We start from the raw sequence: 12293 nt of genomic DNA, 5'->3' as shown, positions 1-12293 counted from the left end.
ATTAACCATGGGTGTGTGGGTTTATTTCTGGGCTATCTGTTCTGTTCCATTGATCCATATGCTTGTTTTTGTGCCAAGACCACACTGTTTTGGTTACTGTAGCTTTATAGTACACTGAATACGACTTAGATACAAGGCACCAGAAAACACATTATTTTATTTCATTATTAAGCAAGCTGCAATAAAGCTTCATTCCCATCTATAGATTTGGAGACTGAGACAAAGAGTGTTTCAATCATTTGCCAGAGTTCATAACAACTAATCAGTATGTTCCAATGGAGCCCATTGCCACATCTTTGACAAGCTTTTTTTTTTTTTTTTTTCCAATTAGGAGATATAGTGTATAGGGTGTAAAAATTTCATTTCACAAACTCAGGTATGCAAGAAACTTCAGTGTTCCCTAGAGAATACAGTTTCCACAGTAAGCCCTCCATCTGGCCAGCTGGTGAATACTTTAGAGCAGTCAGTCTGGATCCCTTCCCTTTGCCCATTTCTTGGACTTTGGTCTAAGTTTTAAGGGGCTTTATGGTCATGTCAGGGCCCCAGGGGAAGCAGGCAGCCTGGGCCATCAAGCTGGACCCACTGAGGTGTTCTCGTTCCTGTCTGTCTTTTGGTTCTGATCAGTTCCTTCCTGAGTTGTTCCCAACAACCAGGCTCCACCTAAACTGCCAGGTTCTTTTGGGTCCACTTACTTCAGGAAACTCCTGAGATTTGGAGTCATTCTCCAAATCTGGGTCACACTGTGATTGGAAAAGTTAGTTTGATGCCTGTGGCCCTTTGTTGGTCATTTCCATGATCCTCTCAGATGCATACCTTACTGAGTCTGTGCCATACTGGGCAGTGGCCACCGTAAGGCTGTCTAAATGCCATCTGCCTGAACTGACCACACAGTCGTTTCTATTTGGACATCTTTCTATTTCCCTGGGGTTTCCCCTGCACTGGAAACTCTAGCATTATCTAAGGTTCCTTTTATGTCTCTGTACCCTCATCTTATCTCAGAGGAGGGGGACCTTTTAGTCCAATCCACATCTCAGAGGCTACACTGCTTCTCCATCCCTTGGTCACTTGTTCGGTCCTTTCCTCCACTTCACTGAGGTTTTTATTTTATTTTTTTTTGGGTGAGCATTTTGTCTAGAGTCTTATTCTCATACAATCTATCTCCCCCACCCCCAATTTTACTGTTTATTTTATGCTTATAACTATTTTTTTTCCTCTTGAAAATCTAAATGTTTGAAATAAAAAAGTAATGTACTCATTTATGATATTTTTTTGCATTTCCATTCTGTCCTTGATCATAAGGCAATTATGAGGCGTTAATGGAATCATACTTGTGAAAATTTCACATTAGCAATGCCTGAGCAGAGACCTAACTGTAGGTATGGTTTCCTTGGCTTATACCAAATTAAATTCTTAAAGTTTGTTGGTAATACTTAAAAATTAGACAGATTACTGACTTGTTTTTAAATCTAAAGCTGCTAAACTTACAACTGGCTATAACAATATTGGCTTAGACACACCCAGCATCATTGCTGTGTTTCATTCATCCTGCCTAGTTGATTTTGTGCTTCTATGCCTTATTATTAAAAGAAAAATGTTTGTGTGATAGCTATCTATCTATCTATCTATCTATCTATCTATCTATCTATCTGGGTCACTTTGCTGTACAGCAGAAATTGGTACAACATTGCAAATCAACTATACTTTAATACAAGTTTTTTAAAAATGAAAAAAAAAAAAGAATGTTTACTTGATTACCCTGGTGACATCTTGGTAAAGGAAACTTTCTTAGACAAGGTGATCTTGAATGCAAATCAAAATTCATTGTTCATCAATAGGCACTAGTGAATGTTCAAAAAAGTAGAGGAAACAGATGTGTGTTTATTTATTTATTTATTTATTTATTTATTTATTTATTTATTGTCTTTTTAGGGCCACAACAACAGCATATGGAGGTTCCCAGGCTAGGGGTCCAATTGGAGCTGCAGCTGCCAGACTATGCCTTAGCCACAGCAACACCAGATCTGAGCTGTGTCTGTGACCTACACCCCAGCTCATGGCAGTGCCGCATCCTTAACCCACTGAGCGAGGCCAGGGATCAAACCCACCTCCTCATGGATACTAGTTGGGTTCCTTAACCACGGAACTATGATGGGACTTCCCCAGATGTGTATTTAGATGACTGGAAGTTTATTGAAGCAACTGGACAGTTAAACACAGATACTAGTTAATTTCTCAGAACTGTGAAACTACTGTCTCTTTTACAATGGACATGGAGTCATATATAGCAGGTGTGTGGTTTGGAGCCATCCAGAGATATGAATGAACATGCATTAGAAGAAATAAGTAATCTGTGTGATGAAAGTAATCTGTCAGTAGATCTGCAGCTAATAATTAGTCATAGCAATGCCACAGGGATTTATCTCTGACACCATGAGTGAGCACATGAGTGCTAAGCATTGTTAACTAAAGCTGAGCTGTATGGGAGAAGCATCTGAAAAGGAATGGGTATATGTACCTGTATAACTGATTCACTTTGCTGTATACCTGCAACAAACACAACATTGTAAGTCACCTGTCACACTAGGCACTGATTCTTTTCAACAAGCTATCAAATTTCTCTGCAGCAGCCAATTAAGGCTGCTGAGCACAGTTTGATGAATTCTCAGTTTGGATTCAAATGTAACTCTTAAACAGCTCCTATAACCCCAAAGATCCATCTATATTTCTACTTTTTTTCATATTTTATTAAAGTATATCATTACTCAGAAAAGTGCACAAATAAGTATAGAACTCTTGGAGTTTCCGTTGTGGCGCAGTGGTTAACGAATCCGACTAGGAACCATGAGGTTGCGGGTTCGGTCCCTGCCCTTGCTCAGTGGGTTAACGATCCGGCATTGCCGTGAGCTGTGGTGTAGGTTGCAGACGCGGCTCGGATCCTGCGTTGCTGTGGCTCTGGCGTAGGCCGGTGGCTGCAGCTCCGATTCAACCCCTAGCCTGGGAATCTCCATATGCCGCGGGAGTGGCCCAAGAAATAGCAACAACAACAACAGACAAAAAGACAAAAAAGACAAAAGACAAAAAAAAAAAAAAAAACTCTTGAACACACTCATGTAACCAGTACCTGGATTAAAAACCAGGTTACTTGTACTCCAGAAGCCCTGATACCTCTGTGTTTCCCTCCAGACACCACCCATCCACCCCTGGGGGTAGGCTCATGCCTGTCATAACTTGTAACACCTTTGATTGCTTATGCTTGTCTTTAAACTTCATATATGGAAACATAAAATATGTGCATTTTGTATCTAGTTTCCCTTACATATCATTGTTAGATTCAACCATATTTTCAAGTGTGGTTACAAGCCTTCTGTTCACATTGTTGAATTGTATTTCATTGTGTAAAAATGCCACAATTTATTTGTGTTCTACTGTTAGAGGACATTTGGGTAGTTTCCAGTATAGAGCTATTATAAATAGTGTTTCTATAAATATTCTTGGACATTGTTTTCAGTGTACAGTTGAATGCCTATCTGTTGAGTTTCCTATCTGTTGAGTTTCCTGTATTCTTAAGGTCCCCTCTAAGAGATTTCCCAGCTAGAGTTATGGAGACCCCCACTGGACCAATCACAGGGGCTACCCAGATAATCTTGTTGGAGGCAGAGGTGAGCCTGAGCTTCAAGCTTCCTTTCCCTCTACCGTGTTCCTGATTCTTCTGGGCATCCCACTCTCCTAACCAGACCCTCTCCACTGTCTTGATCTCTGCCATCTGACTCACCTGACCTCTCTCAGCAGACTGCCTGCTGTCTCTGAAGGACTGATGGCATTTCTTGGGTCCACATCTCTCCTGTTCTTGCCTTGTCTTTCTCATGTCTCCTGTCCTTCTTTAACATCTTTGGCTAAAGCACCCTGGTGGGATCAATGGTCTCCAACACAATTCTTTAGACTTTGGCATGTTGGAAGAACTTGCCTGTTCAAACAATTTCATGTCATGTCACAGCTACACGGGAGACTGTAGAGCAAAGCTCTGAAGCCAGACTTCCTGGGTGCGAGTTCCAGTTGCCATTAAGATAGCAGGCATGTTTTCTCTGTGCCTCACATTTTTATACTGGTACAGTTTGGGAACTTCTATCCAGTAATGCTTGTAAGATAATTTTCTCTACCTTTGCTCTTCTTGGCCCCATCTTGTCTTTTGTGTTGTTGTATGCTAAGAACTTTTCCTCTATTTACTTCCTTTGTGCTGTGTTCACCTCATTTCTCCCTATAGGTATATTTGAGTTAACATCACTTGCAGAATGATGATTCCTTCTAAGACTTGTTAACCAGAATAGCATCTGTCTTATGGACAATAAGGCACTGCGCTGTGTGCTTCTCAATTTAAAGAACATTGGCTGTATTAGTTTCATGTGGCTGTGGTAACAAATTGCCACAAACGTGATGACTTAAAACTACATAATTTATTATCTAATAGTTTGGCAGGTAAGAAGTTCAAAACAGGTCTTCTGGCCCTAAAATCAAGGTGTTAGCAGGAGTGCATTCCTTCTCCTGGGAAGCATCTCTTTCCTTGCCTTTTCCAGCTTCTAGAGGCATTCTATATTCCTTAGCTTGGGGCCCTTTTCTTCATCATCCTAGCCTCTACTTTGGGCATTACATCTCCTCTCTCCGACCTTATTCCTCTGGACTCTGTCTTATAAGGACCCATGTGATTATATTAGGTCACCTAAACTATACAGGGTAATCTCACATTTTACCATCTTTAACTTAATTTCATAGGCAAGATCCATTTTCCACATAGGGTAACAGAAATTCATAGGTTTTGGAGACTAGAGCATGACATCTTTGGGGGGCCATTCTTCAGTCTGCCATGCTGGCTAAATCATTTGCTTTACTTACCTAAGATGGTCTTTATATCCCGTCCTGTTCCTTAGGATAGTCTTATATTTACAGCAAATGATTGCTTTCCAACAGACAAAAAACAAACAAACAAAAAAACAACAAAAAATAAAACAACCCCAAAACCTCATGATTATATTCCAGTGACTAAAGCGCTTGGTAGGTATTAAAATTTAACTACTGCTACATTCTGACAGGTAAATATCAGGAGAATGTGGGTTAGCCCCAGGCCTGGCTGTGCCTACCACTTGAATAATACCAAGGAATGCCCAGATGATAAGATGCCAACCAACAGGCACCTAATTACATTTGTAATAGATTCAGCACGTAGGAATGTGTCTATATAAGAATTACATCATAATGGCTCTCATAATCTTCACTCAGTCAGCCCTGAACAAGTCCCCAGGGCTAAATGAGATGGGTCTGTTTCTTTCTGTTCCAATCTGTTTTTACTATATATGGGCATAGCTGTTAGGAACATTTTCCAGGAAACTTGACTGCCCTAGGGTCTCCCAGGGTAAGCACATCTCCCCACAATTTTCCTGTTTGTTCTATCTGCTCTTTTTCATATTTTAAAGCATCTTTTGACTGAGGCAGCAAAGAAGAAAAATATAATTATTTCTTTCCTGAATTCATCTCTGCTTCATCTAAGACTAGGCTTCTACTAGCTCCTACTACTCAATAAAACTCCAGAGGAACCTTGAGGTCACTGATCTGATCCAGGTACTGGCTATAAATCTGGTGGCCTCCAGGGAATGCAGCATCATAGAAAAAGTATCTAACAAGTTAATTAATTATTGAAATATGGATGTGGACACAGTTACATTTGCTCAGTTTTTCTCCTTGGACTTATTTGCTGCCCAAGCACAAAGCTTTTCTCTGAATTTGTATAGAAATATTTTTTTTTTTTCAGGTTCTTACACAGAGAAGCCAATCACGTGGAAAATGATGCTAGGTCCTGGATAATAACCTCCTTTTGGGTTTGGAGTTTGAGACATGCAATTAGAATGTAAGAGAACAGCGAGAAATGGCAGTTATTGGGAAAGATTCAGGCCCTGTTCATGATGGGGTCTGTGCTTCTGACCCATGACTTCAATGTGAAGCAAATCCAAGAGAGTCGTAACAACACATTGTTTGAATAAAAAATGGCATGTTTAATAACTAAGTCCAGGAAGCAACAAAATACCTCTCTCTACCATAGTTCAACTGTTTTGTTTATCTGTGTGGACAAGAACAAAATAGACTTCACTAGTTAATAAGATAATTCAGTTGTGAAACTTGATGATCAAAACTTGATTTTTTTAAAAATGCATAGGTTAATAGATGAAAAGTATTGAATTTGGAATGGATAAACAATGAGTGGATAAGCAATGAGTGTATGGCACAGGGAACTATATCCAGTCACTTGTGATGGAACCTTATGGAGGATATTGTGAGGAAAAGAATATATATGTATGTGTGTGTGTATGTATGTGTGTGTATACATATATGACTGGCTCACTTTCCTGTATGGTAGAAATTGACAGAATACTGTAAATAAACTATAATGTAAAAAATAAAAATCATAAAAAAATTATGTGATAGATCATTGCCACTGATATTACTGAAGATCCCTGTTAGAAATTAAGCTTTTCACAAAATGACTCCAAAGTTTACAGTGGGTGCCTTCTCTGTGCCCAGCACTGTGTAACAATAAGCAAATGTGAGGGACTCTATTATATCTTAACGATAATTAACTTTATTACATTTTGCTTGGATTATTAAAAATGCAAGATTTCAAGTCCAAAAAAAAAAAAAAAATGCATAGGGTGTTCCTCTGCAGAGTGGAAACAAATCCAACTAGTATCTGTGAGGATGCACGTTTGATCCCTGGCCTTGCTCAGTGGGTTAAAGATCTGGCATTGCTGAGAGCTACAGTGTTAGTCACAGAAGCAGCTCAGATCTTGTTTTGCTGTAGCTGTGGCATAAGCTGGCAGCTGTAGCTCAGATTAAATCCCTAGCCTGGGAACTTCCATATGCCAAGGGTGGGTCCCTAAAAAAGCAAAAGAAAAAAAAAGAAAAGAAAAAAGAAAACATTGCATAGTTACAGAGAACAGATTGGTGGTTACCAGAGGTGAGGGATAGGGAGTGGACAAAACAGGTGAAGGAGGTTGAAAACTGGCATGAGCTTCAAGTTATGAAATAAATAAGTCATTGGATATAATGCACAGCATGGTAACTTTAGTTGATAAAACCGTAGTGTGTATTTGAAAGTTGCTAAGGGAGTAGGTCTTAAAAGTTCTCACCACAATAATAAATTCTATAGCTATGGATGCTGAGGTATAGTAATTAGATTTGTTGTGGTGATGATTTCACAATATATAGAACTATGGAATCATTATGTTTTATACCTGAAACTAATTTTACATGGCAATTATATCTCAATTAAAAGAACCGTGATCCAGAGTTCCCACTGTGGTACAGTGGATTAAGAATCTGACTGCAGTAGCTCAGTTGCTGCAGAGGTGTGGGTTTGATCCCTATCCCAGCACAATGAGATCAAGGATCTGGCACTGCCACCACTGTGGCTTGGGTTGCTGTTGTGGTGTGGGTTCATTTCCTGGCACTTCCATGTGCTGCAAGCATGGCCAAAAAAAAAAAAAAAAAGAATGACCTGGGAAGTACTTGTTAAAAATATAAACTCTTGTCTCACGACACATCTAGAGGCGGCAGATTCTGGCGATCGGGTTATCCTGACACAAACTAAAGCTTGAGACTCACTGGTGTAGGGAAAAGTGTGTAGTTGTGAAGGTGGACAACTTCCAACTTCCAGCAGTTTGAACTTTTAAGTGATGATTTCGTCATTTGTAGTTTCAGTGAAATATTTGTGAAACACCTACAAAAAAGACAGTTGTTAAATAATGGCATATTTTCCACTTCACATAAAGTCTTTAATGATTATGATTTGTGTCAGCATCCAGATTATTTTTCAGTTTGAAATGACCTCACAAACACTGTATGCAGATCAAATCAAGCAACTTCTTTCTACTGAATGTGGCCTTGTAGATGGCATGTGATCACCACTATGGAATTATTAAAAAGACATAAAATAATTTTAAAAGCACTTTCTTAAAGTTCTACCAATAATGACAACAGTACTGTTAATAATGATCCCTACTTTTCTGTAGACTGATCATCTTCTCTCTTTATCTTATTTAGTTCTGAGGAGTTATATACTATCCATATTAACATTTTATGAGGAAATGAAATCTAAAGGATTGTAACTAAATTTGTAAATGTCCCATAACTGGTAGTTCATGGAGCCGATATTTAACTCCATGCATGTCTAACTTGAGAGTCTACAGACTTAACTAGTGCACTATACTGTTTCCAAGTAAATTTCCACTTTGGGGTTTGCATGATACATGTTAGGTGTCTACCCTTGGTGAGGGCAGTTTTAGGAACAGGAGTCCTATGGGTCAAATAATGAGAACCCTAAGGTGATTGAGGCCTTGTGCTCTGGAAACGAGTCATAAATTTGATAGTGATTGCAAGATAAACCTATTGTTATGATGTCTTGATAATATTTCAAGCTAAAAGCTTGAAGTGAGAACAAAGGTAGGAGCAAAGATCAGAAGTAAGGAGGATAAAAATAACAAGGGTAGGAATGAGATGTGAGGCATGGGTTAGAGCCAAGGGCTCAGATCAAAGACTCTGAAGGAAAGTAAGCACGGAAAGGAGTGTAAGGGACTGAGAAAACTGTCCACAGCTCCTGGGCTTGCAGTTCCCAAAGTCCTCCTTTGGGCACAGAGCTGCTCCTTGTCTCCCTGGGTGCTCTGGTCCTCCTTTAGAGCTTACCATGTGCTCTAGGCTGCAGGCAGATCCCTTGGAAAAGTGTTTACATGTAACTGCACTAACATCTAAAAATATCGTTCTGGAGTTCCCCTCATGACTCAGTGGTTAGTGAATCCGACTAGAAACCATGAGGTTGAGGGTTCGATCCCTGGCCTTGCTCAGTGGGTTAAGGATCCAGCATTGCCATGAGCTGTGGTGTAGGTTGCAGACTCAGCTCGGATTCTGTGTTGCTGTGGCTCTGGCGTAGGCTGGTGGCTATGGCTCCGATTAGACCCCTAGTCTGGGAATCTCCATATGCCGAGGGAGCGGCCCTAGAAAAGGCAAAAAGACAAAATAAATAAATAAATAAATAAATAAAAATAACATTCATCAAAGCTAAGCAATATTGGAATGAGTGAAAAAGAAGTAGGAACATCAGAATCAAAGGCACAGAATGGCTTGGGGACATAAAATTGTGCATTGGATACCTGTGACCTGGCTGGCCTGTTTGATCTTGTGACTCAGCCTAGGAATTTACACTTAAGTGGTTTTGCAACCATTACAACTTTTGTTTTCTCTCTCAATTATAAAATTTACCTCCTATGAATTGAATTTCTGGGAGAATTGTATTTGATTAAGAAAACATGTAAATGAACAACAACTTTGTGGTCATTTTTTAAAATGTTCACAATTTTATTTTCTCTCATTAGGAATTAGGATCTAAGTTTCCTCTCCTTAAACATGGCAGCTCTTGTTGAGTCTCTTAACCTCAGCGCAGTCGATGTTCTGGGCCATTTTTGCTGTGGGGCATGGTCCTGTCCATTGCATCCCTCGGCTTGAGCCACTGGTGCCAATAGCCACCCAGCCCCAGGTGTGCCAATCAAAAATATATGGAGACATTGCTAAATGTTCTGTGGAGGTAGACTGGTTTGAGAACCACTGCAATGGTGGAAATGAGATTATGGACTATCTGAAGCAAGGCCATAAAAGGCCACCCAGAATTCTCCTGGTTCTCTGGGGGCACTCATCCTGGGAGAAACCAACTGCTATGGAAATCCAACCACTCTGAAACAGCCACTCTGGAGAGATTGTGTGTGAGCACATAGGTGACCATCACAGCTGAGCACAGGTGACAAGCCCCAGCTGAATCTTAGTCAAATTCTTGACTCCCAAATCTGTGAAATAAGAAAATTGTTGTTGTTTTATCTCACTTAGTTTGGCATGGCTTGTTATTATAGCAATGGTCATTGGGACAGAATCACTGGAAAGTGGGAGGAATATAGTTTACTAAAGAAACAGGCTTTAAGGGAGTTCCTTGGTGGTCTGGAGGTTAGGATTCAGCACTTTCACCACTGCAGCCTGGGTTTAATCCCTGGTCTGGGAACTGAGATTCCCAGAGATTAAAGCTGCTGAACACTGTGAAAAGAAAGAAAGGAAGGAAGGAACAGAAAGGAAAGGAAAGAAAGAGGGAAGGAAGAAAGGGGAGAAGGAGGAAGGAAGGGAGGAAGGGAAGAAAGAAAGAAAAAGAAGGAAAAGCAGGGAAAAAGAAGGAAGTAAGAAAGAAGATTTTCTTTTCTTTTTTTTTTTGTCTTTTTTGTTGTTGTTGTTGCTATTTCTTGGGCCGCTCCCGCGGCATATGGAGGTTTCCAGGCTAGGGGTTGAATCGGAGCTGTAGCCCCTGGCCTACGCCAGAGCCACAGCAACGCAGGATCCTTAACCCACTGAGCAAGGGCAGGGATCGAACCCGCAACCTCATGGTTCCTAGTCGGATTCGTTAACCACTGCGCCATAACGGGAACTCCCCAAGAAGATTTTCTTAAACTCTTTGTGCCACTTATCAGATGGGTAGCAGGTCCACCAGTGCCCACAGGCTGAATTCTCCATTCAGTCATCTGGGCATGTGCTCCTGATATGCTGAGAAAACAGGAATTGGCATCCCAAACTTGTTCTAATCCTTTTTTTTGTTTTGTTTTGTTTTCTCAAGAGAAAATATTTTAAAGATGTAAGAGTTAAAGAAAACATCTGGTTTATGGGAAAATTATAAGAACGTGCTTCTCCCTCCCCCTTCCTTCCACTCCCACAGTTTAACATCCGCAGATTCTCAGACCTTAGCAACGAAATCAATAACAACTGCTAACGTGATTACTCCATGCAGAGGGCAGCCAGTGTTGGCTCTGACTTTATTAAAAAAAAAAAAAAAATAAGAACAACAGGTGTGAAAGGATGGCATCCTGCAAGGGCGGAAGAATTAAGAGAATGCAAGAAAGAGGGCGAGGCAGCACACAAATATGCTGAATTGAAGGAATTAGCATCACACCCTGAAATGGCAGGAAAATGAATATTTGCTTTTTCTGGATCATTATTTGCTTAGTGACACTTCAGCATTTCTAAAAGATGAATGCTTTAGCTGGGGTTCTATCCATCTCTCTGCTCCATTTAATTTTACAAAGAGGAATGCTCCGATGTTAAAATATTTGCTCTCTTTTCACTTTAGGATTGACTTCATTTTCTGCTCAAAATGGAATGACCCATCAAGGTAAGATTCAAGGCCCAGAAATCACTCCATATTCACCTGGAACCGATTTTGTGATAAGTTCTTGGCGGATTTTCATTATTTTAATGCAACACCCCCAGGAGGTGTTTTGAAACCAGATGATTGTCGCCATTCACTTTGCTCAGAAAGATCAAGATACAATATCTAGAACCTCAGACCCTCCACGGCAGCCCATTTTCCCTTCAGTCTCCCACAGTTGAAGGCAAAGAAGCATCCCACACAGGTAGTGGCTGGTCATTCGCCTGTTTGCCCTGAGGTCCAGCCTGGCCTTCCCAGGGCTTCTCCAGCCCAGCAGGGGCTGTGCCTGCGCAGCTGCCTTTCTAGGCTTATTGCCGCCTGCTTCCAAATGTGGTCAGCCCCCAGGAGGCACTGGGGAGCTTGCAGCCTGGGAGAATCTTCTCCAGTTCTGTGCCTGGGCAGCATTTCCTGCCTGGTCCTGACCCTCCCCAGGCAACAATAGCTTGGATTTAGTTTCAGTCCAGCTCAGCTATGGCCCCTTTTCCCGTAGTCCTTCCCACCCTAGGGCTAGTGGCATCTAATATTTCCAATATTAAATTTCCTCTAATGAACAGCATGATATAAATTCTGTTTTTCTCCCCAGACCCTGACTAATACAGGGAGAATCTAGTGCCAAATGAAGCCCAGCTTGAGGCCTAGATATATGTTATGATTTGATATAGTTGCATTTTTTTCTTTAAAGTGTATTGACTAACTTTACGGTTTAGGTCAGAAAGCTTTTAGGGTAATATGATATAAAATTTTAGAAAAAAGCAAAGCTTATGGTGAAAGAAAGCAGAGAGTAGATGTCTTAGGCCATGGATGGGAGAGGTTAACTGCCAAGGGGCAGCCAGGAACTTCTTTATAGCATTAGAAATATTCCAAATCATTATTTTTGTGATGGCTACATAGGGGTATATATGTGTCAAAAAACGTTGAACTGTACACATAAAGCAGAATCTTTTATTGTATGTAAATTATACTAGGGTTTTTTGCTGCTAATATTTAAAGATCTTGTTCATATCCTTTCTTTCTATGGTAT

This window comes from Phacochoerus africanus, chromosome 1 (assembly GCF_016906955.1).
Source record: "Phacochoerus africanus isolate WHEZ1 chromosome 1, ROS_Pafr_v1, whole genome shotgun sequence".
Lineage (NCBI taxonomy): Eukaryota > Metazoa > Chordata > Mammalia > Artiodactyla > Suidae > Phacochoerus > Phacochoerus africanus.
Note: the sequence above shows the minus strand (reverse complement) of the source record.